Raw genomic sequence first — 24134 nt, forward strand, 5'->3', positions numbered from 1 at the left:
TTAAATTCAAGGATCATGTATTGAATATGGGACTTGGTTCCCTTATGTAGCTTCTCATTTTATGGACAATGTTATTTTAATGAAATTCTTAAGTTTTGTGATGTTTTTTCTCATATTTATGTGCAGTTTAAGTTGATTTGAGAAAATTCATTTAAGAAGGACCAAGAATAAACATAAGGTTTATTCATTAAGAAATTGTTGCCACATAAATTATAATAAGAATAATTACATAGTAATACATGGAAGATAATACTCGTCATTAGAGGACTTATCGCCATGATTCATGTATCTATTACTTAATACAGATTATCAATGGTTTTAAGTTAAGACATTAAGTTTGGAAGTATGGACCAAGTGGGAGAATGTTAAGCTCCATTAATTTTGCACAATTGCTGCCTACAATTATGGAATTTAAATTGTAGTCTTTCATTAACTTATGGAAACCAACTGCAGTAGTTTCCTTAAGTTAAGAAAATCAACTGCAATTACTAAATTTATTATTGGGAGCTACTAAAGTGGTCCATTACTTTGATTCGAGTTCTCTGCCTTGATCTGTGGGACATCTAACACATAGCTATTAGAAGCTTGATGGAAGCTTAGCTATAAACTCATCTGTTTGGTCCCCAAGCTCTCATCTCAATCCCCTTCAGTTTTTCACACCATCTAGCTGAGATAGCAGAGCTTGGAAGTGCCTTCAGAATTTTTGTATTCCTTTCTTTTTGCCTGGATAGAAGCTGGAGTGCTGAAGAAGAAGCAAGTGGACTGTGGCCTGCATCAAAACATCATCAATGGCTAGAGGTAATTCGTATCCCTGGGCATTAAGTTTTTACAACGGTTCTTTCAGTTATTCCGCATGCAGAATCGCTGTTTTAATTTTCTTACACACACATACAAACCAATAACAGATATGCATAATAAAGGGTAGACCTCTCTTAATCTACCTATTCACAAATACTTCAACAATAACATTGTTTCATTCTCCATTGATGGACAATTTTACAGTAAACTTACAATTTTAATCTTAGAATATGTTTCTTCAAGAAACCCTATAGGTGATTGAAACCATTCAACTCACATTCAGTTATGTGACCAGCGTAGCTATCTCAGATCAGATATTTTGTCTAGGCCTATGTAGTTGATATTAGAGTTATCTCCTTCATAAAATAAATCTTCTCTGTCTCTTCTTGGCCCGACTGCAGGCAAAGCACCAAAATTGCATCTTTCATGGTGCCTTTTGCTGTGTTTTGCACCTCCAGCTATGGCTTTTGCGCCTCCAGCTATTGCTCAGCTTGCATATATGACCCTTCACAACTCTTAGGCATTGTGCACATACAATATGAGCTGCAGGACACTGAATTGATCTTGGCGTAAAGCCACACTCTCACTGGCCACTCAAACCTAATACAGTGGGAATCGGCCAATGAGCGTTTTTTAGCTTGTAAGAACAACCCCACTCGGTTTTAAAACTTCGGTTGCCTCAGCAATGAGAGCCACCCGCGAGTTTGTGACATATGGCTAGCCAAACTAAATGGTCGACCATGAGATTCTTCCCCACTCCTCCCATCCCAACAACGGCAACTAATCTTAACCCAAGCCGTTTTGCAATATCAATGCAAATGCAGAAATAACAGCAATGTCATCTTCCATGCCCACAATCTGAGATTTTTCAACCAAACAATCTGAGATTTTTGGGGTCCTCTCATTCTAGGACCATATTTGACGCTCGCTTGCATCTTGATTTGGTATTTTCCCCTTTGATATGCCAATCCGCGTGACAAAAGCTTCAGCCAAGTTTCGTTTCCTCTAATTTGCTCCTGCTGCTCGTTTTCTCGATTGTTCCGCGGAACGGCAACGAATAACTTTACCCTTTTCTTTGCCAAGAATATCTGTACGTGGGAGGAGAATCTGAAATCGTGAAATTATGATTTAAATATTTTAATATGCTCCAAATGGGCTTAAATTCTTGGGATTGTAATTTAGGTAAATGGATTAGCATAGATTTATTTTAATGAAAAAGGGATAAAATATTTTGATGCTGAGCTATTTTTTAACCCGGAAAGGCTGGCAATTCAAAAAAATTGATTTATTTGAAATAAGATGGATATATTCTGGTTTTTTTTATTATCAATTTTATATGGATATGTTCTGGTCTTTTCTATCACATCTGGGAAGGAATTAAGAATTTACTTTATTTCAAACAATTCACTAATAAAGTGTTGAGATAAGAATATATTAAAGGTATAAAGAATTCCACGTATTTTTTATAATAAATTATAATATCAATAATAATTTAAGTGACAAAACAATATGCCAATATCAATAATAATTAAAGTGACCAAACCAAACCAATAATATTTTTGATGTTTTATAATAAAATATAAAATAATTATTTTAATTTTAAAAAGAATATACAAGTAAACTTTAAATTGAAAAGAAAATAAATTATATATATTTTACTTATAAAAAATATATTTCATAAACTAAAAATTAAAGAAATAATTCATTTATTAATTAAATTCAAATAATAATAATAATAATAATAAAATAATTAATACATACACACTTGATCAAAAGAGAAAGGATAACTTGGATATTATTTTTTTTTAAGAGTGAAGTGTAATTTTCAAGAAAGTAACAAAGTAAAATGGACTGATTCCAAATGTGTAGCCTACGCTACTCACTTTGCATTAGTAAGCACGTGGTGTAAGATTCTTCATTCCTATGAAAAATGGGTTCTCGCTTGTGTTGTTTTCTTGTTTGGGTAAATGGGGTATACAAGACATTTTACTTTTTTTTTGGGGTAACGGGTCATACAAGACATTTCAAGCCTCTAATGTAAGAGAGAGCCCATTCCTCAAGGTATGTTGTCTATAAGAACTTAATAATAATTAGATTACCCACCAAGTTGGGGAAAGGGGAGTTGGAAGGGATTGGGTGGATATAGAGGCAAAGATAACTAAGGGAGAGATGTCTAATTTTGTGTAGGGACCAGTGATTGTTATAGTACTGATGCCACCAAGCCACCCGAAATTGAGAGATGTGTAGACAATATTTAAACAAAAACAAATAACATTAAGTGCAAATATCTTTTAATTTATGTCCAAAATTTCCCAAAACATTGAATGGTAGTACAAATCATATTGACCCAACCAGAAAACAAGTAAAACCATAAATCCTTCCAAAATGGTCTATTCCAAAAGTACAAAGTAGTAGTCACTTCAACCCCCACTAATCAGAACTGAAGCTATGTATCCCAAATGCATATCCATACCTACACATAATAAAAGTGAATGTATGTTAGCCATAACTATTGTGTTATTCAACATTTAAACCTATTGTATTCAATAAATGACACCCAACCCAATAACTTCAATAAATGACACCTAACCCATTCTATTTCCCATTAAAACAAATAAAAACACATGGGTCAACAAAAAACAAATTCTCAGTTATTGCATCACATCCAAATCAATCCAGATCACACATTCAAAATGAAGTCATTGCAATCCATGACTATCCTTGCCCCCAATTAAATTCAAGTGCAAAAAACTATAAAAAGAAGTTCAACCATTGCTGAAGTTGCATGTTTAACATTCAAACTATTCACCAGCCCTCGAGACAAACCATCACAAAACATTTGACAATATATTCAGGTTAGTTATTTCAATTACAACACAGTTTTCTTATAGTTTTATTTTCATTTCTCATAGTTTTTATTTCAGTTTTCTTATAGTTTTATTTTCATGAAAATATATATTTTTTCTATTTTTCTATATTCTTAATCATTTTCAAGTTGATTGGAAAATATGACACAACCATAATGCAAAGTATTGGCTAGTATGGCTAGCTACAAATGAAAAAGAACAGAACTCATTTATAATTGAACATCGATCCTTTTCTACAATATAAATTCCAAGCAGGAAGGACTTCATCTAAATTTCTACACATTCATCCCAAAGCCAAAACAATGTCATCAAAGCTAGTTCCTCAATCATAATTAATTGGAAAATGAGGCTCCTAGCTACAATTTAAGAACAACTAGATGACCTTCACATTGCAGATCCAACAGAGATTGGCCTTGTCTGACTCACAAACCATTTTGGCCAGCAATTTGTTGCAGAGCTCACATTCCTTTAATGAATGTTATCCCATGGTTAGATAGAGGGCATTGGCTAATCTCTCTTTCTCTCTCTATAGTTTTCCACTTACCTAGGCCCTTCCCTGTTCATGGAACTGTGTTAATTTGCTTTCTGGTCTATTGATATTTAGTGGTTGTTTAGGGATTAAACACTTATCTGAGCCTATAATATATATATCAAAGTGAATCTTAAATTGAATTCAAAATATATTCATGCAAGATAAACTTTAATCAAATTCAAAATGTATTCATTCCAAATAAACTTTAAATGGAACAAACAACTACATATTCTAGTTCTCCAAGGGTGTTCATTTCTTCTTTTATTGAAAATAAATATTTCATTAAACTTTTTTCTTGAGAAAAATAAGTCATAGAACTTGTGGAGACTAGACTTTGACATGTCACAGTTTTCAAGGACAAAATATGTGTCATGGCATCCAAAAATCAACATGTGATAGACAATCCCATATACCAAATCAAATACATATGTTCAAAAATGCAAAAAATAGCAAACCAGAGCAATATTGCCATAGAAAAAGGAGCATCAGAAGGATGTGATATAGAAGATGAAATAATAAATCAAGATCCATTGTTATGGCAAGCGGACCTCGCCAACCTCTCTGATATGCTCAACTGGCTATCAATGACAAACTTGAAATGACAAAAATATAAGTGACAAACTTGGAATGACAAAAATAGACATAGAAACTCCTTTATGCTTATGTTTCTTCCAGTACTCCTTTATACTTAGCATTCAAATGCTCAAGATACTTCATCTATCTTTCATATTAGCTTAAACCCACATTATCCTTCCCTTCATCAACTATGACATCTTCAAATGGAAATAATGTAAAATAAGTTTGTCATTGTGATGCTTTTCAAAAACATCAGCAATAAAATTAACATCAAAATATTAAACTGACCATTATGCCTTTTTTTACAACCCGTTGATGAGAGATCAAGTCTAATGGGAGTGAATTTTTTTGGAAAATTTTCCTTACTAATTCTTTTTTCCTACCATATATTCATAGTGAAATTTATAACTAGGTCCAAGAACATAGCTAGGGCTACCCTCAGCTGCCAAACAACTTAAAAAATTACCATGTCTTCCTAATCCAAACCTAGGATGTTTGTGAGTGTCTCCAACTTTGTCAGACTTTAAATGAAGACTTTATAGCTTTCAAGATTTAAGGATTAAATTTAATTCAAACAACAGTAAGGTAGTGTACTTTATAAATAGGTCCAAGAACACAGCTAAGGCTACCCTCAATAGCCAAACAACTTGCAAAAATACATTTTTTCCCAATCCAAACCTAGGATGTCTATAAGTGTCTCCAACCTTGTCAGAATTTAAATGGAGACTTAACACTTTTCAAGATTTAAGGATTTGATTTAATTCAAACAATAGTAAGGAAATTCAATTTATAACTAGGTCCAAGAACACAGCTAAGGCCACCCTCAATAGTCAAACAACTTTCACTTTATAACTAGGTCCAAGAACAGAGCTAAGGCTACCCTCAACAACCAAACAACTTGCAAAATTACCATGACTTCTCAATCCAAACCTGGTATGTCTGTGAGTGTCTCCAACCTTGTCAGACTTTAAAAGGAGACTTTAAGTTTTTCAATATTTAAGGATTAAATTTAATTCAAACAATAGTAAGATGGTGCACTTTATAACTAGGTCTAAGAGCACAACTAAGGCTACCCTCAGCAACCAAACAACTTGCACTTTATAAGTAGGTCCAAGAACACAGCTAAGGCTACCCTTAGCAGCCAAATAACCTGCACTTTATAAATAGGTCCAGGAACATAGCTAAGGCTACCCTCAGCAACCAAACAACTTGTAAAATTACCATGTCTTCCCAATCCAAACATGGTATGACTGTGAGTGTATCCAACCTTCTCTGACTTTAAATGGAGACTTTACATTTTTCAAGATTTACGGATTTAATTTAATTCAAACAACAATAAGGTAGTGCACTTTATAATTAGGTCCAAGAACATAGCTAAGGCTACCCTCAACAGTCAAACAACTTGCACTTTATAACAAGGTCCAAGAACATAGCTAAGGCTACCCTCAGCAACCAAACAACTTGAAAAATTGCCATGTCTTCCCAATCCAAACCTGGTATGTTTGTGTGTGTCTCCAACCTTGTCAAACTTTAAATGGAGACTTTACAATTTTCAAGATTTAAGGATTAAATTTAATTCAAACAATAGTAAGGCACTACACTTTATAACTAGGTCCAAGAACACATCTAAGGCTACCCTCAGTAGTCAAACAACTTACACCTTATAACTAGGTCCAAGAACACAACTAATTCTACCCTCAACAACCAAACAACTTGCAAAATTACCATGTCTTCCCAATCCAAATTTAGTATGTCTGTGAGTGTCTTCAACCTTGTCGGACTTTAAATGGAGACTTTACATTTTTCAAGATTTAAGGATTTAATTTAGTTCAAACATTAGTAAGGCAGTGCACTTTATAACTAGGTCCAAGAACACAGGTAAGGATACCCTCAATAGTTAAACAACTTGCACTTTATAACTAGGTCTAAGAACACAGCTAAGGCTACCCTCAACAACCAAACAACTTGCAAAATTACCATGTCTTCCCAATCCAAACCTAGTGTGTTTGTGAGTGTCTCCAACCTTGTCAGACTTTAAATGGAGACTTTACAGTTTTAAAGATTTAAGGATTTAATTTAATTCAAACAACAATAAGGCAATTCACTTTATAACAAGGTCCAAGAACACAGCTAAAGCTACTCTCAGCAACCAAACAACTTGCACTTTATAACTAGGTCCAAGAACACAACTAAGGCTACTCTCAGTAGCCAAACAACTTGCAAAAATACCATGCTTTCCCAATACTAACCTAGGATGTATGTGAGTGTCTCCAACCTTGTCAGAATTTAAATGGAGACTTTACAGTTTTCAAGATTTAAGGATTAAATTTAATTGAAACAAAAGTAAGGCAATGCACTTTATAACTAGGTTCAAGAACAAAGCTAAGGCTACCCTCAACAGCAAAATAACTTGCAAAATTACCATGGCTTCCTAATCCAAACCTAGGATTGATCCAGGTGGATGTTGGTGGCCACCCACCTATCCCATTTGGACCCCCACAACTATCTCTTTCAGTCTTTTCAGTTTCCTAAATTGTAGCACAGTTTACTATTTTTAGCAGTTTTTCGGGTCCTGAACTTCCGGAGCCGTTTTGAGGCCCTAAACGATGTTTTTTGGGAAATCTGGGGATACATTGGTCCATGGACCGATGTTGCCTCCCAAAGTGGTAGTGCTCGGATAGATCTTTCTAACGAGCTATTGTACGCGTCAAACGGAGATCGTATGCCAAAGTTACAACACCAGGAAGTTGGTGTACCAATTTACCCAAACGGGGCCCACAGTTTGGTGTTTCATCTTCTAGGGTTAGGTTTTGGAATGTTAAGGGTTTCCATTGTTTCTCAACAATAAATAGGCCTTCGAGCCTCATTGTAACACAGTTCAGAGGGATGTAGCCACCACATCTCTTCTCAGAGATAAGCTACCATCGCCCTAGCTGGTTTATTTCCATTACTGTTTGTAAGCATATTTCAGTGTTTTACATTAATGAAGTGAAGTATTATTTCCGCTGCATATCTATGTTTATGGTTATCTCTGTGTTTTATTTCATTCCTGTTTAAATCTAGATCAGTGGTATCAGAGCGGTCTGCTTTTTCTCTGTTTTTCTTTGCATGTCCCCAACAAGGTCGGGATATAAGGAGTTAGGGCTTGAACTGGTCGAACCTTTGCAAGACCAACCCCGCAAATCCCGACAGCCTCCCATGGCGAATGAGAAGAAAGATGAGGGGGCAGGAGATCCTATCAAAATCTTGCTCGAAGAAGCCCTCGAGCGACAACGGAACGCGATGATGGACAACTTTGCCCAGATCCTTCAGCGGCTACCCAGAAGCGACACATCGTCTTCCAGCAGCTACTATGGAAATGCCACGCCCTTTAAGGTACAAGTTAATTTTGAAATCCCCATATTCGAGGGTCAGATAGATGCAGATGCCGTAGATAAATGGTTAAATCTGCTAGAGGGTTATTTTTCTGTTCATGAATTTTCGAGTCAGGAAAAGATTGTTTTTGCTCTTCTCAAAGCAGCCTCCCACATCAAGGACTGGTGGGAAACCTATTGCGAGCAGAAGGATGAAAGTACTGGCTCACTATTTTCAGTCGCACCCACCTGTAATTCATTCTGGGATGCCGTCAAGGAGCAGTACTACCCTGTCGGAAGCTATGAGGATGAATACATAAAGTGGACCACGCTGCGGCAGGGAAGGGACCAAGACGTGCCGGAGTTCACCAATCTTTTCCATACCCTTCGCACAAAGTTGGGTATCAAGGATTCGGAGCAGCATTTGATACTCAAATACCGCGGTTGCCTGCACAAGTACATCCAGGAAGAAATACAATTCTTGAACATCTCCTCGCTCGACACAGCATACCAATATGTCGTCAAGGTCGAGCAGAAGTTTAAACAAAAGAAGCGAGACTTTGGATCTGCAAATCCGAAGCCCAAAGGACAAATCCAAGGCGGGGTGACCCAAGACAACCCGTCGAACCCACAAGAAAAGAACAACACCATGAAGCCGAAGAAGGACACAGGGAAATGGTGTGAGTTCCACAAGAGTCCCACTCATAACACAAGTGAGTGTCGGACCAAGCAGTCGCTGGTGGCTAAGTTGAAGGCTTCCGAATCAGATGCATTTTCCGACCCTGAGCCAGAACCCTACAAGGGGAATGGCAAAGGGAAGCAGATCATTGATGCGGATCCCAGCGCCACTGTTGCCACCACCAAGATCCAGAAAGATGAGCCCGAAAATCCAGAGGAAGGGGAGCGTCTTTTCCACTCACAGATGTGGGTGAAGGGTTCGCCGCTACAATTCGTTGTCGATAGTGGCAGCCAAAAGAACCTTGTTTCAGCAGAGGTCCTGAAGCGGTTGGGCCTACCGACTACACCACACCCATAGCCATATAGTATCGGGTGGCTTCATGAAGGACGAGATCTCAAAGTTCGCCAGCAGTGCCGCCTTCCCTACAGCATCAAGCCCTTCACAGACGAGGTATTGTGTGATGTTACACCTCTGGATGTTTGTGATGTATTATTAGGCCAACCATGCTTGTGGAGGCGACATGCTGTGTATGAGTCAAGGCCTTGTGCTATCATTATTTCTTTAAATAATTCATTATACAGGATACCGGAGGTAGCCCCACCTACTGCCACATCTTTGATCACTGCTAAGAAAGGCAGCAAGCTCATCTCCCAGACCAGGAAATTTATTTGTTTGGTTCACTCCCAAAGTAAGGGGAAGATCGTTGCTACATCCATGACCCCTGCAAAGGGTTCCTCCATGCAGCAGCAGCAACAAAGGGATACGGTCATGACAGAACACAGGAACAACTTCTCCTCACCCACAGAGATACCACACAAGTTTCAGGTGGGCAACAAAGTCTGGTTGCATCTGCAGAGAGAACGCCTTACCAGAACCCATCAGAAGCTCAGACCACTCCGACATGGTCCTTACAGCAGTACCAAGGCTGTGGGGAACAATGCTTTGGAGCACATCATTCCTCCATTCCTTTGCCTGCACCAAGTGTTCAATATGGACCATCGTCGACCATGCTTCCCACCATTACTAGACACATCAGAGATTGCAGGACAAGTTCAGCAGATGGAGGAACTCAACGCAATGGGGACCATTGCTTCCTAAGGGGGGAGGAATGATCCAAGTGGATGTTGGTGGCCACCCACCTATCCCATTTGGACCCCCACAACTGTCTCTTTCAGTCTTTTCAGTTTCCTAAATTGTAGCACAATTTACTAGTTTTAGTAGTTTTTCAGGTCCTAAACTTCCGGAGCCGTTTTGAGGCCCTAAACGATGTTTTTTTGGGAAATTTGGGGCAACATGGGTCCATGGACAGATGTTGCATCCCAAAGTGGTAGTGCTCGGATAGATCTTTCTAACGAGCTATTGTACGCATCAAACGGAGATCGTGTGCCAAAGTTACGACCCCGGAAGTTGGTGTACCAATTTACCCAAACGGGGCCCACAGTTTTGCGTTTCATCTTCTAGGGTTAGGTTTTGGAATGTTAAGGGTTTCCATTGTTTCTCAACAATAAATAGGCCTTCAAGCCTCATTATAACACAGTTCAGAGGCATGTAGCCACCACATCTCTTCTCAGAGATAAGCTACCATCGCCCTAGCTGGTTTATTTCCGTTACTGTTTGTAAGCATATTTCAATGTTTTACATTAATGAAGTGAAGTATTATTTCCACTGCATATCTATGTTTATGGTTATCTCTGTGTTTTATTGCGTTCCTATTTAAATCCGGATCAAGGATGTCTGTGGTGACAATGAATAACAATAATGACAAACATGAGGCTAAAGAAATTAATTCAAATAATAGTAACTACGAGATTAACATCTTAACTAGAAAAGGAACAAGGTGTCACTTTTTACAATTGAAATTCCTCCTAGAGCTTCCTTCATGTCTAAAGAGTGTTATCTATAGGAATAACAATAGTATTGACAAACTTAGAACCATTCCCTATAGATATTCTATTGAGTTTCTATTGACTGTCATGAAACTAAACAATATTGACAAACATGAGGCTAAACAATTTAAGTCAAATAACAATTTATAAAAACAACCAAACCAGATCCACATCTTAACCAGAAAGATCGCTTTGTTTAGTTGAAATTCCTCCTATAATGCATAAAACATTTTATCCAAAACATATATTGACATAATTGAAGACATACAACCAATTCTAGGTCAATTTCAATACATTGGCAGTAGTTTTCCAATTACAAATACAGTCATGGTATTTTAATTGTAAAAACAAGTTATCAAAACAACAATCACTGATAATTTTGAAGACAACAACAAATTCATTCTGTAGATTTGATTTTTCAAGGATACTGTAAAAAAGGCATATGCATGAAAATCTCTTAAGCTACTACTAACATACATGTTGATAATTTCCTGTAATAAAGCAGAAATATTTTTGGCTTGTATGAAAGCATAATTTTCAATTATTCTTAACTAAATGCATGTAATAATTCTGCAGGTAGTTGCATCTATGGAAATAGTTAGTTATGCTTCTCGTACAAGGAGAAGTGATAGGAGAGTGATAGGGGGTGCCCAACTATGATGCCCTTCATCAGATGAGGACAAGAAAAGTGATGTGAATGTCAACAATGCTCGAAGAAATGTTGTTGCAGATGACCATGTGACTAACGTTGATGTTTTCACACCATCACCCACAAAGCCACCGTCAACCACAGTCCAAGGGGCAAGTTCAACTAAAAATATCAGCGCTATAAGAGGTTGAAAAAAAGAAGAAATTTAGCTGCAATTGATGACATAGGGTTTAATGATTATTCAGTTCGGGCATCTGCAAAAAAACATGGCATTCCTGCCTCATCAATACATTATTGGATAAATGGGCTCACTCATACAAAAAATAGAGGGCCTCTTACAGTTATGATTGAAGAGGAGGAGGTCGGGGTGGTTGAGTGGTATAAGGAGATGACCCAATTGGGACATGAACTAGAGTACAACTCAAATCCACAGTTGCTCAAATATGTCAAGGGAGGCGAAACCCATTCAAAGATCGGTTTCCTGGTAAATCATGGTGGTTTGGGTTTAAAAAAAGGCATCCAGACCTTGTATTACGTAAATATGAGGGCCTTGACAGAGACAAACCATTAAATTTGTGCCCTGTATTTGTATGTAAGTTCTATGACACTCTTTCTAGTGCTTACGATAAACGTTCTTATGGTGCAGACCATATATGGAACTATGATGAAACATGTTTACATGCGGGAAGGAATTGTGGCATGCGGGTAATTTCCAAGAGAGGGAGCTGAAACATGCCAAAGATTTTGCCTAAGATCAGAGTGTGGATAACTATTCCATGTTTTTTCAATGCAATTAATACTTCAATCCAAGGATTTTATCTATTCAAAGGTAAAAATCAACTGAAAAACTATATACAAAACTATGAACCAAGTGCATGCATGACTGCACATCCCCATGCATGGATTACTAAAGATTTTTTTTTTAAATTGGCTTTGTTACTTTGCTACATTTGTACTAGGTGGTGTCTCACCTAATAACATACACCTATTGATATTAAATGGCCATGGAAGCCACATTGTTGTACAAACAATTGAGGAAACAAACAATTTTGGCTTTGACCTGTTAACATTGCCTGCTCATACCACTCACAGATTGAAACCCCTTGATGTTAGTGTTTTTTTCCTTTTCAAGAACTATTTCATGTCAGAGCGTGTTCCATGGATGGAAAATAATCTAGGGGTTGAGGTGAAAAGGTTCGAGCTAACAGAGCTTGCAAGTAAAGCATTTAAAAGGGCTCTGACACCATCAAATATCAAGACTCGCTTTAGGAGGAGAGGGATATGGCCACTAAATTATGATGCTCTTATGCATGATACTGGTTGTAGTACGTTTCATGTGGATGTTCAGGAAGAAGGGCATGTCCAAACAAGTGTTGAAGTGCAAGAAGAAGTAGATGAACATGATGATGTGGTTGCAGTTGGTAATATGATTTCCCTCTCTCAAGGACACTTATATGGTGATGATGATGAACATGTATGTGAAACACAATATAATCATGAACAAATTCACAGTAACATGGAGGTCATTCTACCAACTCAAGCACATGAAACTTCTGTTGTTGATATTGTTAATGACATTGTTGAACATGCAGTTGACAATGAAGATGTATTTGAAAATGACATTGTTGATATTGCACTAGGAAGCAACAATGACCAATTGACATTGCCAAGCCAAGTAACCCCACCATCATGGTTGGCAGAAGCCATGATTAATTTGAACGAACATAGTGTCTCAAGAACCAATGAACAAAGCATGAACATGCCTTCACAACCAATAGATTTGAACAATGTAATTGTTCATTTTTTTATGGAAAATAGATCAATGGAAGAAGATGAAGCACATAATGAGGCATCAGATGAAGATAACAATATAGTTCAATCAATTGTCTTGGATACTGAAAGGGAAGTACCAAGAGATGACATGCAAGTGGGAGGGATGGAGAGTTACTTGGTCAGTTCCTAAAGCTACCAGTAGAGAGAGTGTCAATGAAAAAAAAGCAAGGAACACTGGGTAGTCTTTTTTTGGACTGAAGTTCGCATTTACTCACCTTAGAAGACTATATAAACCTATTAGTTGAGTGTGAAAAAAAAAGAAATTTGAAATTTAGGAATTAAAACAAAAAAAGAAGGATCTAACCAAGGAGAAGAAAGAAACAAGGATTATTGCAGCACACCATCGAGAATATGAAAGGATTGAAAGAGAGAAAGAAATGCAAGAGAAGGACAAAAAAAAACAAATGGCAAGCCAGGAAAAGCAATCAAGAAAGGCTAAACAAATGCTTGAAAAGGAACAAGGAATGACCGATATGGTTGACAATGATGCAAGCACAACTGATTATGTCAAACACATTGGACAATATTGCAAATAATACACCATTATTCCAAGACTTCATAAAAATTCAAGTGCCTCACTATCAAAATGGGGTTTTACCCACTTTCCTTATTCCTACTAGAGGAGGTGTCAATTCTATATATGCTCATCACACACCTCCACTTAATGCAGGGGTTAGTATTGAAAATGTGAGGTATGGGTACTCAATTCCTCCATGGTTGGAAGGTGAAAATTGGACCAAATCATATGGAAGCAATCAAGAATTTCCCAATCAACCCTTTATAGGTAGGCCAACCTACTTGGATCAAGCAGGTAACTCAGGGAGTTTTGGCATTGAAGATTCTCAAGGCCATAAAGAATAGGGGTGTCATATGTTTTTGGTTGTAACCACATTATGATGTGGATTTTGGATGGCTTGTCTCTTTTTCTTGTCACATAAATATTTTGGCTTACAACCTAGGTTGACTTATTTCATACTGTTTGCGGCATTGTAACTAAAATCCATTTTAGAAGGAACATATATACTCTATTATGATGTAGAAATCTTACTTGAGAATGCAAATGGGATTTTATGTTATGCCTCTACCCACCAAATGATTTACAACACATTTATAATTGAGTTGTAAATATTATGACAAATGAGTGAATAATGAAATATTGAACAAATCACTTGTTTTAATATGAAAAATCAATAAAACAGTGAATAGTAAAAGTATCTAACCTCACATCTCATATGAAACCTCATTTACTATAAGTTAACTTAGAAGATAAACAAAGTGCATGTGCGGTGAAGCATCAACAAGCCAAATAAAACATAAACTTTCCAAGAGAATTATTAAATGGAAAATGAGTGAATAATGAAATCAACAAGCATCAACATTTTTGTTAATTAAATGATAAAGCATAAAAAAGCATCAACTGAGTTGTTAATTAAATGACAAACGAGTGAATAATGAAATCTTGAACAAGCCACTTGTTTCAATATGAAAATTCCATAAAACAATGAACAATAAAAGTACCTAACCTCACAGCCCATATGAAACCTCGTTTACTGCAAGTTAACTTAGAAGAAAAATAGAGTGCATGTGCGGTGAAGCATCAACAAGAAAAATAAAAACATCAACTTGCCAAGAGAATAATTAAATGACAAACGAGTGAATAATGAAATCTTGAATAAGCCACTTGTTTTAATATGAAAATTGCATAAAGCAGTGAACATTAAAAGTACCTAACCTCACACCACATATGAAACCTCATTTACTGTAAGTTAACTTAGAAGACAAACTGATTGCATTTTTGGTGAAGCATTAACAAGCCAAATAAAGCATCTACAAGCCAAGAGAATAATTAAATGACAAATGAGTGAATAAATATGGATAGTCATTTGTAGATTTCACGAAGATGGAGGAAGATGGAGGAAAAAACCAAAAATATGCTTAAAAAGGAAAATATTGTTTCATAAAGGTGATAAATAATCAAGGTTGTTAAGAGAACCAGAGGTAGAAGAAGAGATGCCCATTGCATCTGAAGGGAAAAATATGATTTTTGGTGGTAAAACTGATTATGTATATGCAGGGTTTTTAAGTCAAGAGAATGATCAAATTTTCCCCCAAAATGACCATAAGAAAAAGTATTCCACATGGATATACAATCCCAAAAGGTTTTCCTAAAAGAGGAAGAAAGTGCAGGAATTGCTTCTCAGAAGCAAAGACAAGCAGAAACAAGTTTTCAACCCTACAAGAAACATATAAAGGTAGCCATGGCATTAAAAAGAATAACGGTGACTTGTGGAAGTTGCCATGTTGAAGGAGGAGAATAGCTCTCAAATCCTAAAGTGGAGAACCTCATAAAAAGAGAGGAACAACTATTAAAATTTATGAGAGACTTCGACTTTGTAGATGATGGATAGTCATTTGTAGATTTCATGAAGATGGAGGAAGATGGAGGACAAAACCAAAATTATGTTTAAAAAGGAAATGAGGTAATATTGTCTCATAGAGGTGATAAAGAATCCACTATAGGCAGGCCACCTTCGAACTCTCCTTTACCATGTGTTGTCAAGATGTATACAAGGAAGATTCGTAAGTTGATGTGTAAAGTCAAGATGTGACTGGATGGTGGGAATATAAAGCTAGCTTGTTAGCTGGTAGCTATGCCCTTACCTTACAGATACATGTTCAAGTTTTTACAGGAGCTCGACCGAGTAAATTTTCCTCCAAAATGACCATAAGAAAAATAACTCGACAAGGGATAGACAATCCAAAAAGTTTTTCGTAACAGAGGAATAAACTGCAGGAAATACTTCATTACCATTTGGAATTGTTTCTGCAACAAATTTCTGGATCATTTTGTAGTTAAGGTAATGTTTTTTTTCATTTAGAAATTATCATACATTAAAATTATAATTATTTTTATAGAAAAGCAAACGATAAAAAAATATAATAATATCAAGCGTCACAAAAGAGAAGGAATATATTTTTAAGGTACTACAAATGTCTTAAATAAAAAGGAATAAAAGTATTGCTAACAAAATTGCTAGCTGGATAACATTTTATGAAAATTATTTCTTCTATGAAAAACCTATTGGAAAAATCCAAAGGATGCTTCCACACATTTGTTGATGGCATTTCCCGTCAATGTAAACTGGTATAAATAACCCAAGGAGATACAAACAAAACACCTATGGATATAGACAAGCAAAATATGCAACAACATTGGCAATAACTAAATGAGATAACCCCTTGAGCTAATTTTATGAACAATATTACATTTGTATTCAATAATAAAGAGCAGGAAATGCTTCTCAGAAGCATAGTCAAGAAAAAATCATAATAGAGGAAGAAAGTGCAGGAATTCTCCTTGAGGGAGGCTCTGTTCGAGTTTTTGAAATTAACGTAGGGAGGTAACCCCCATTCTTTTTTCTGACATGCACCAAGTTGGTGACTTAAACTACGTATCTGATAGGGTTAATTCTCTTGGCATCGCAGAGCTTTTTTACGTCCTTCTATAAAAGAGGACACAACAAGCAACACTACAAGCAAGCAGAAATCGTAACAGAGGAAGAAAGTGCAAGAAATGCTTCTCAGAAGTAGAGGCAAGTGACAAGAAACACTAGAAGCAAGCATAAATCGTAACAGAGGAAGAAGGTGTAGGAAATGCTTCTCAAAAGCAGAGGCAAGTAGCAGAGGCAAGAAAAAACACATTTTCAACCCTACAAGAAACACTACATATAAACATAGTCATGGCATCAAAAAGAGATAAACCAATGAATAAATAACCATAAACCTGCTACCATAAACCATGTAACAAGAGCTAAATTCCCAACAACAAATTGAGCTAAACCCATGAATGAATAACCATAAACTTTCTACCATAAACCATGCAACAAGGGTTAAATTCCCATCAACAACTTGAGCTAAACCCATTAATGATTAACCATAAACCATGCGACAAGAGCTAAATTCCCAACAACAAATTGAGCTAAACCCATGAATGAATAACCATAAAACTACTACCATAAACCATGCAACAAGAGCTAAATTCCCAACAACAAATTCAAGTTTTGAAAAACACAACAGTGCAACAAGAGCTAAATTCCCAACAACAAATTTAAGTGTTGAAAAACACAGTGGCTGGTAGGATTTAGAATCCTACCGGAGAGTTGCAGAAGCCACCACCATGTCCAAGCATTGCCCCAAACCTCTCCATACCTCTTCTATGATGGCCATACAATTACCTACTACACAAACTTGCAAAGATAGAAAAAATTTAGCATTTGGGAAAAAACCTAAAAAAAATTACAACAAATTCGCAAAAAAAACCCATGAATTTCCAGACTTACCTTCATGGACCTCAAAACCTACATGTCGACCACCGAACTTGATAGAATCTCCCACTAGCTCCTTCACAAACAACAGGCTACAAGGATGAAACAACAACAATGGTATTTATAAACCCCCGAGAGTGCAAAACAAACAATAACAACGCCAGTGTTAAACCCCCCTCGAAACAGGTAAAGGAACCACACCCTAAAACCTAAATGAGAAACAAACCACTGCAAACAACATTACCTGGCACAGTAAAGAAAACACACCGTAAACCCTAAACGAAAAACAAACCACTACAAACAACATTGCCCTGTGAGTAGCGCTAGAATGGCGAACAAGGTGAAACAAGACTGTTGCCAAGAGGAGTCATCGTTGGCAGTGCACATTTCCCACACAACGAAGCCAGACAAAATAACACAAGGCAGCGAAGACATGCCACAAAACTCTCTTGAGGAAACCCTAGAAGGTGGGAAGAAAAAAATATTTAAGGCACCTATCCACTGCAATAGGGGGCACGTCCCAGTCAACATATGTCATATGGTAGAAAAGGGAGTCTCCATGTCAGCAACCAATGTAGATGGGAGGGCGCACAAGTAATGGCGTCCCTCCCCTAGAAGGGATTGGGATGGATATTAAGGATGGGGTATCATTCTTTTTTAGATTTTAAGATTATAATGGAAATTTGAAAAAACATTATTGTAGTTTTTTTTATCAAATTTAAAGGAATTTAAATTCATTTAAGAAATATTGATATTAACATTTATGAATCTTTTTTTTATTTTTCTAGGTTAACTAGTTGGAGTAATTTAGGAGACTCCACTAGGGTAGGGGAACATACTCCTTGAGCCTTGTCATAAGGGGTCAAATATGTACCCCCATGAGTTTTGAAACCAAGAGGAGGGGATAACATCCAATTTTACCAACCACTTAATCATCCCATTAGATTATTTTGCCAAAAGTTAATTAGGCCTTGGAAAGTTATGATTTTGTCAAGATTCCTTTTCAACATTCATCATGATAAAGGTTAGGGTTCCTGCTTTAACACACTTTTATTACACCCAAATGTGTTTTATAAAGAAATATGAGGGAGATGTTGTCACATAACATTAGGTAAAGTTAAATTAAAATATAATTTAAAAATACTCATGCTGAAAATTTAAAAAAAAATATATAAATATGTTTTCAATTAAAAATATATAAGCAAAGCTTTAAATTTAAAAAAAAATATATAAATAAATTTAAATTTACTTTTAATAGGAATTAAAAATTAAAAAGTTAAATTTATATCCTATTAATAATTATTATAAAAAATTACTTTTAATTATAAATTGGTTTTATAAATAGAGAAAGAAGTTTTTATTTAGTTAATTTGTGATTAAAAATTAAATAATGATGAATAATTATTTATGTTCAAGAGTTAAGCCTCTAGGGTTAGTTTGGTTAGTCAAGTCTCTGTCATTAAAGCACCCCTACTATTGAGAGATCATGGGTTTAATTTTCTCGATACAGGTTCAATTTTCTCGATACTCTTAGGGTTACATTGGTTAAGCTAACAATAAGTGATCATTTTGGGTAGATTTACCTAGTATAAATATTCATCTTCAGGATCATTAACCACATGGAGTTTTAGCACCAACACTCATAACTTAATGCCTCCCTCATCACATTAGGAGATAATTATTTAAGGGTATAATGGATGTGATGGGGAATAATGCAGGTTTAATTGGCAACTAAGTGTTGGGAATATCAAAACACTTCTCTATAAATTAAGGTCTCCAATGCATGTTGAGTGTTTGAAAAGGCATTACTCCTAGTTGGTCCTTAGAGCATAATATGCATTGTTCAGCTCTGGATAAAATTATTTGTATTTTCATATAAAGCTCAAGATTCTCATTTGAGAATGGAGAACATTCTAAATGTGTATGCATTAGTGCAAGATCTACTTGGAAGCTTTAGAATTCCTTGGTGGAAATTTGGGTGCTTGTACTACCCTAGTCTTGATCATCACTCCAATATTGTGTATGTATATGATGAATAACCAAAACCAATATATTTAATTTATAAACAAATATCGAATGATAATAAAATACATCATTGGTTGTAGAAGAGGACAAAAGACATAAGGGATATGACTCTACAAGAGGGGAAAAATAAGGAAGCTTAAGGCTAAGGAAATGCCTTAATAAGTGATTTAACCTAAAGTATTTGTAACCTTAATTATTTCCCTTGATTAATAGCTAATTGTCATTTAACTGAACCTGAGGGGTTATCACATAAAGGCACTACACATGAATTTCTAAGGTTACATTGATCCTTCATGCCATGCAACTAAAAGATTTACATTTTACCATGCAAAAAAAAAAACCATTGTTCTAGATAAATTTTTGAAAAGTGGGTTTCAAATCTCAAGTATCATATAAATTATTAGAGGGTTTAATTATTAGAAGATTGAATTACCTTGTGAACTATCCTTTATTTAAGGAAATTAGAGGAATTATCCTTGAGTAAAAATTGTCATGAGAATGATGTAAGTGAATTATGAAAATCTACAACTAAGAATTAAGTGAGAATAGTGGTTGTATGAAATGATAATAATTTTCATTGAGGAAATTCACTAGAAATGGCAATTCCCTAGAATCCCAATGGCCAAAACATGTTGGAGCCTTAGAGGAAAGTGGGTTAGTGGCATAGCCTTAGGAACTACTGAGAAAATAAGGGAATCCCATTTCTTGGGTTGTGTAGACTAATAGAGAAGAAGGTTGTGAATTTAGGATTGTTATATATGTAATTAATGATAGTTAACTTGGGAAATGGGTTGTTAAAAGATAAATTACAACCGTCCATATGAATATTTTGTCCTTGTGGATTGATATCCTTAGCTCGAGGGTGGCCTTTGTTGTAGAGAGAAATAACATAGTAGAAAGCCTTTGGTTGGGTGGAACCATCATCTTTTACCACTAGTTCAACAATTCTAGATAGATAAATGTTTATAAATTTATATGTGAATTGTGATGAATTAATATACTTAAATGTTATGGTTTATGTCATGGTTGAATTAATTTTCAATTTATTCTTTTGTTTGCCAATGTTAGCCTATATATATGATTTATGGTTTCATGAATAATTGAATGGTTGCATCTATGTTGCATATATATGTATTTCCATGGTTGCTTAATGGTCACAGAACAATGAGTTTGATAACTTGGTAAATTGGTATGAATTTGGGCAGTTAAATGAAGTACCTCGTATCCTCAAAATGCATAGAGGATATTGGGTACATTACAAAATGGTATCAAAGCTAGTAATCACAAAATTGGGATTGTATAGGCTAGAAGTTAGGTATATATGAAGAGGTTTCAGTGTGTGTGGCAAGTGTTTGATGACAATTCTCTTTGAATAGTTAGGGAAAATAGTCTCTAAAGCTTACAAATGTGTAATTGAGTTTTATAATTACCAATTTGGAAGGTTGTTATAGTATTTTAATAGCTTATGAAAGAATAAACAATGAAATTATTTAATTTCAAAGTTATAATTTTGAAGTTCTCGAGAAAACCAAGTTTGTGGGCTAATTGTTTGGAAAAATGTCCATGATGAGAATGGACTATATAGAGCCATAACTCCCAATTTAGACGTCCAACTTGGGAATGGGTGTGGTCATTTGAAGGCTAATTCAAAAGGAAACAATTTTGATGGTTTAAATCTTAGAGAAGTGATTTAGAATTCCTCAAAATATGAGAAGATGAAGAAAATGTTATAGACCTAGAATTGAGATGCATTTGACATTTTATTGGTATGTACACTTCTTACAGGGTCAAAACTACAACAAGGATAAGCAAAGAACAAAATTGAAGAATGTTTTTGAAGAGGAGACATGGAATATGGGAAAACACCTAACATATATGAAGAAGTTAGAGGCATGAATATCATCATAAAATAGATAGATTCTGAAAATTATAGAGAGAGAATGGAGTCGATGGAGTTGGTATAAACTATAAGGAGCTTGAAAATGAAGATGTAGAGTTGATAATGAGAGGATGTTGAAATATCAAGAGAATAAAAATTGAATAAACACTCAACTATTATATAGCTTAAACCATTTGCAAAAATAAATGAATAATGGATCAAGTTCAAGGTATGAGGAAGGAGATAGAGTCCATTTGAGAAGAAAAAACCAAGGAAGATAGAATCATAGAGAAATCCATAAGATGAGAGAAGATGATGAATCTTGGTTTCTAGGAATAAGGAAATACTCTATTTTGCATAACTACTCATCGAATCTAGAAGCCACAATTGTTATACACAATTTATAGGGGAAATATTCTATTTTATAGTGCCAACGAGTGCATGTTAAGCGCATCAATGACATGATAATTTCCTAGCAACAACTCAATAAGAATTTGTAGTAGCAATATCTTTTTAAGCATTACTATGTCAATAACATGCAAACATTTTTGAGCTCAAGTTTAGAAATATGGCCATGAAAGAGTATGAAAAATGAGAAGGAAAAGATACAGATATTCTTAAGTGGGTTTCCTTCACTCTAAAAATATCAAACTAAAGTTGATGAACCTAAGATTGTTGCAGAGATAATCAAGAAGGGAAAATGCTTGTATGGCTAGAGCAAAGGAAAATAAGAATTTCAAATTCTTTAGAGAGATAAGAAAAAGGAAAAGAAAGATTAGAGGAGGAAGGGATTCCATCCTCCTCTCTTCAGGAATGATCCTAATACATATTAGTAGAGCTATGTAGCTCAAAATGGGTCTATGATGGAAAATCTCTTGGGAAATTGGGAAAGGAAACCAATAAAATGTTGGGATATGAAGGAAAAATTGGGTACAAATGTTTCTTTCAAAAGGAAATGTAGAATTAGGAGCATGCACAACATACAAGAGGAAACTATAGTGGAGTATATATGTAAGAATATCCCAAGAATATATGACATCCTAGAAAAGTGACAATAAGACCATTAGTCATACATGATTGAGGTTAAAGGTAAGGTTACCAATCAACCTATTACAATCTAATTGATTTGGGAGGAATTCATAGTTACATTGCCCTTGGTTTGGATAAAATATTTCATGGAAGTAAGAAGTAGAAACCATGTTTAGCTCAACTCTATGCTAGAATTAAAATTAAGGAAATTAATGAGATTGTGGTTGTCCATTAGATATGGTTGGTGTCACTAATTGTTATAGAACCAAACATGATACCACTTTGTTCATATCATTCTCTTATTAGAATGTATTGGTTGGTTCCTCATAATGCTATCCTAGATTGTCATAATAAGATTTTCACTTGTCTTGATCAAGAAGAAAAGTTGAGAATAGTGAAACGAATTCATAGATCCATTTCCATAAGGGAAATTTAATCTTTACAAATGAATAAATGTTATAGGAAAGGGTGCCAATTGTAGGGAATTCATGTGGAAGAGAAAGTAAAATGTATAAGCCCAAATATTGAGGAATTTCTAATGCCAAAAGCTTGTGAAATTATATTTGGGGAGATGTTAGATTTACCACCAAAAATAGATTGATTATTTTATTAATTTTCTACTTGGAACTGTTCTAGAATATAAGTCTCCATACATAATTAGTGCAACAAAATTGGATTACAAATTGCAATTAAAATAATTACTAAAGAAGTGGTATATACACCTATGTGTCTCTCATTGGAGATCACTGGGACTATTTGCAATGAGGAAATATGAGACTTTCAAACTATGCATTGATTTTAAATTGTTGAACAAGGTCAATGTGAGAAATAAATATCATCTTCCAATAATTGATGAAATATTTGATTAGTGAAGAGGATAAAAGGTATCTTCAAAGATATATATAAGGTTAGACTACTATTAGATAAGGAAAAATGTTGAAGGCATTAATAAGATAACTTTTAGAACTAGGTATGGACACCATGAATTTGTAGTGGCACCATTTGGATTATCAAATGCACTATTTACCTTCTTGTGGTTAATGATTCGAATAATTAGAAATTATTTAGATAATTTTTTCATTTTTTTTTTTTTTTCACTTCTGGTTCACTGATACCCGGGTCAATGGGTAGCCGCTACATCCAGGGTTGTTCAACACTGAGTGGACGCACCCGAAGGCATCAACACCCCTCGGCCTATTTACTGACCTAACCCCAAGAGCTTTCGGGATTCGACCCTGTGACCTCCCATTGATGAGGCACTTGATTTGACCGATTGAGCTAACTCTTGGGGCTGATAATTTTTTCATTTATTCCTAGATGAAATTCTTATTTAATCAAATTTGGAGGAGAAGCGTGAAGAGAACTTAAGGTTAGTACTACAAGTGATACTAGAGCATAAACTATATGAAATGTTAAGCAAAACTTTCATTTTATAAGCCTCCATATGTAATTAATACAACCAAATTCAAGGAGTACAAAATGCATTTGAAAGAATTGTTAAAGAGGGGACATATACACCTAAGTGTCTCTCACTGGTGATCACTAGGACTATTTTTAATGAAGGAAGATGAGACTTTGAAACTATTCATTGATTTTAAATAGTTGAACAAGGTCAATGTGAGAAATAAATATCCTCTACCAAGAATCGATGAGCTATTTGATTAGTGAAGAGAATAAAAGGTATTTTAAAAGATATATCTAAG

The sequence above is a fragment of the Pinus tabuliformis genome, chromosome 8 (assembly GCF_031772625.1).
Source record: "Pinus tabuliformis cultivar Carrire ecotype Pingquan chromosome 8, CPIR1, whole genome shotgun sequence".
NCBI classification, from domain to species: Eukaryota; Viridiplantae; Streptophyta; class Pinopsida; order Pinales; family Pinaceae; genus Pinus; species Pinus tabuliformis.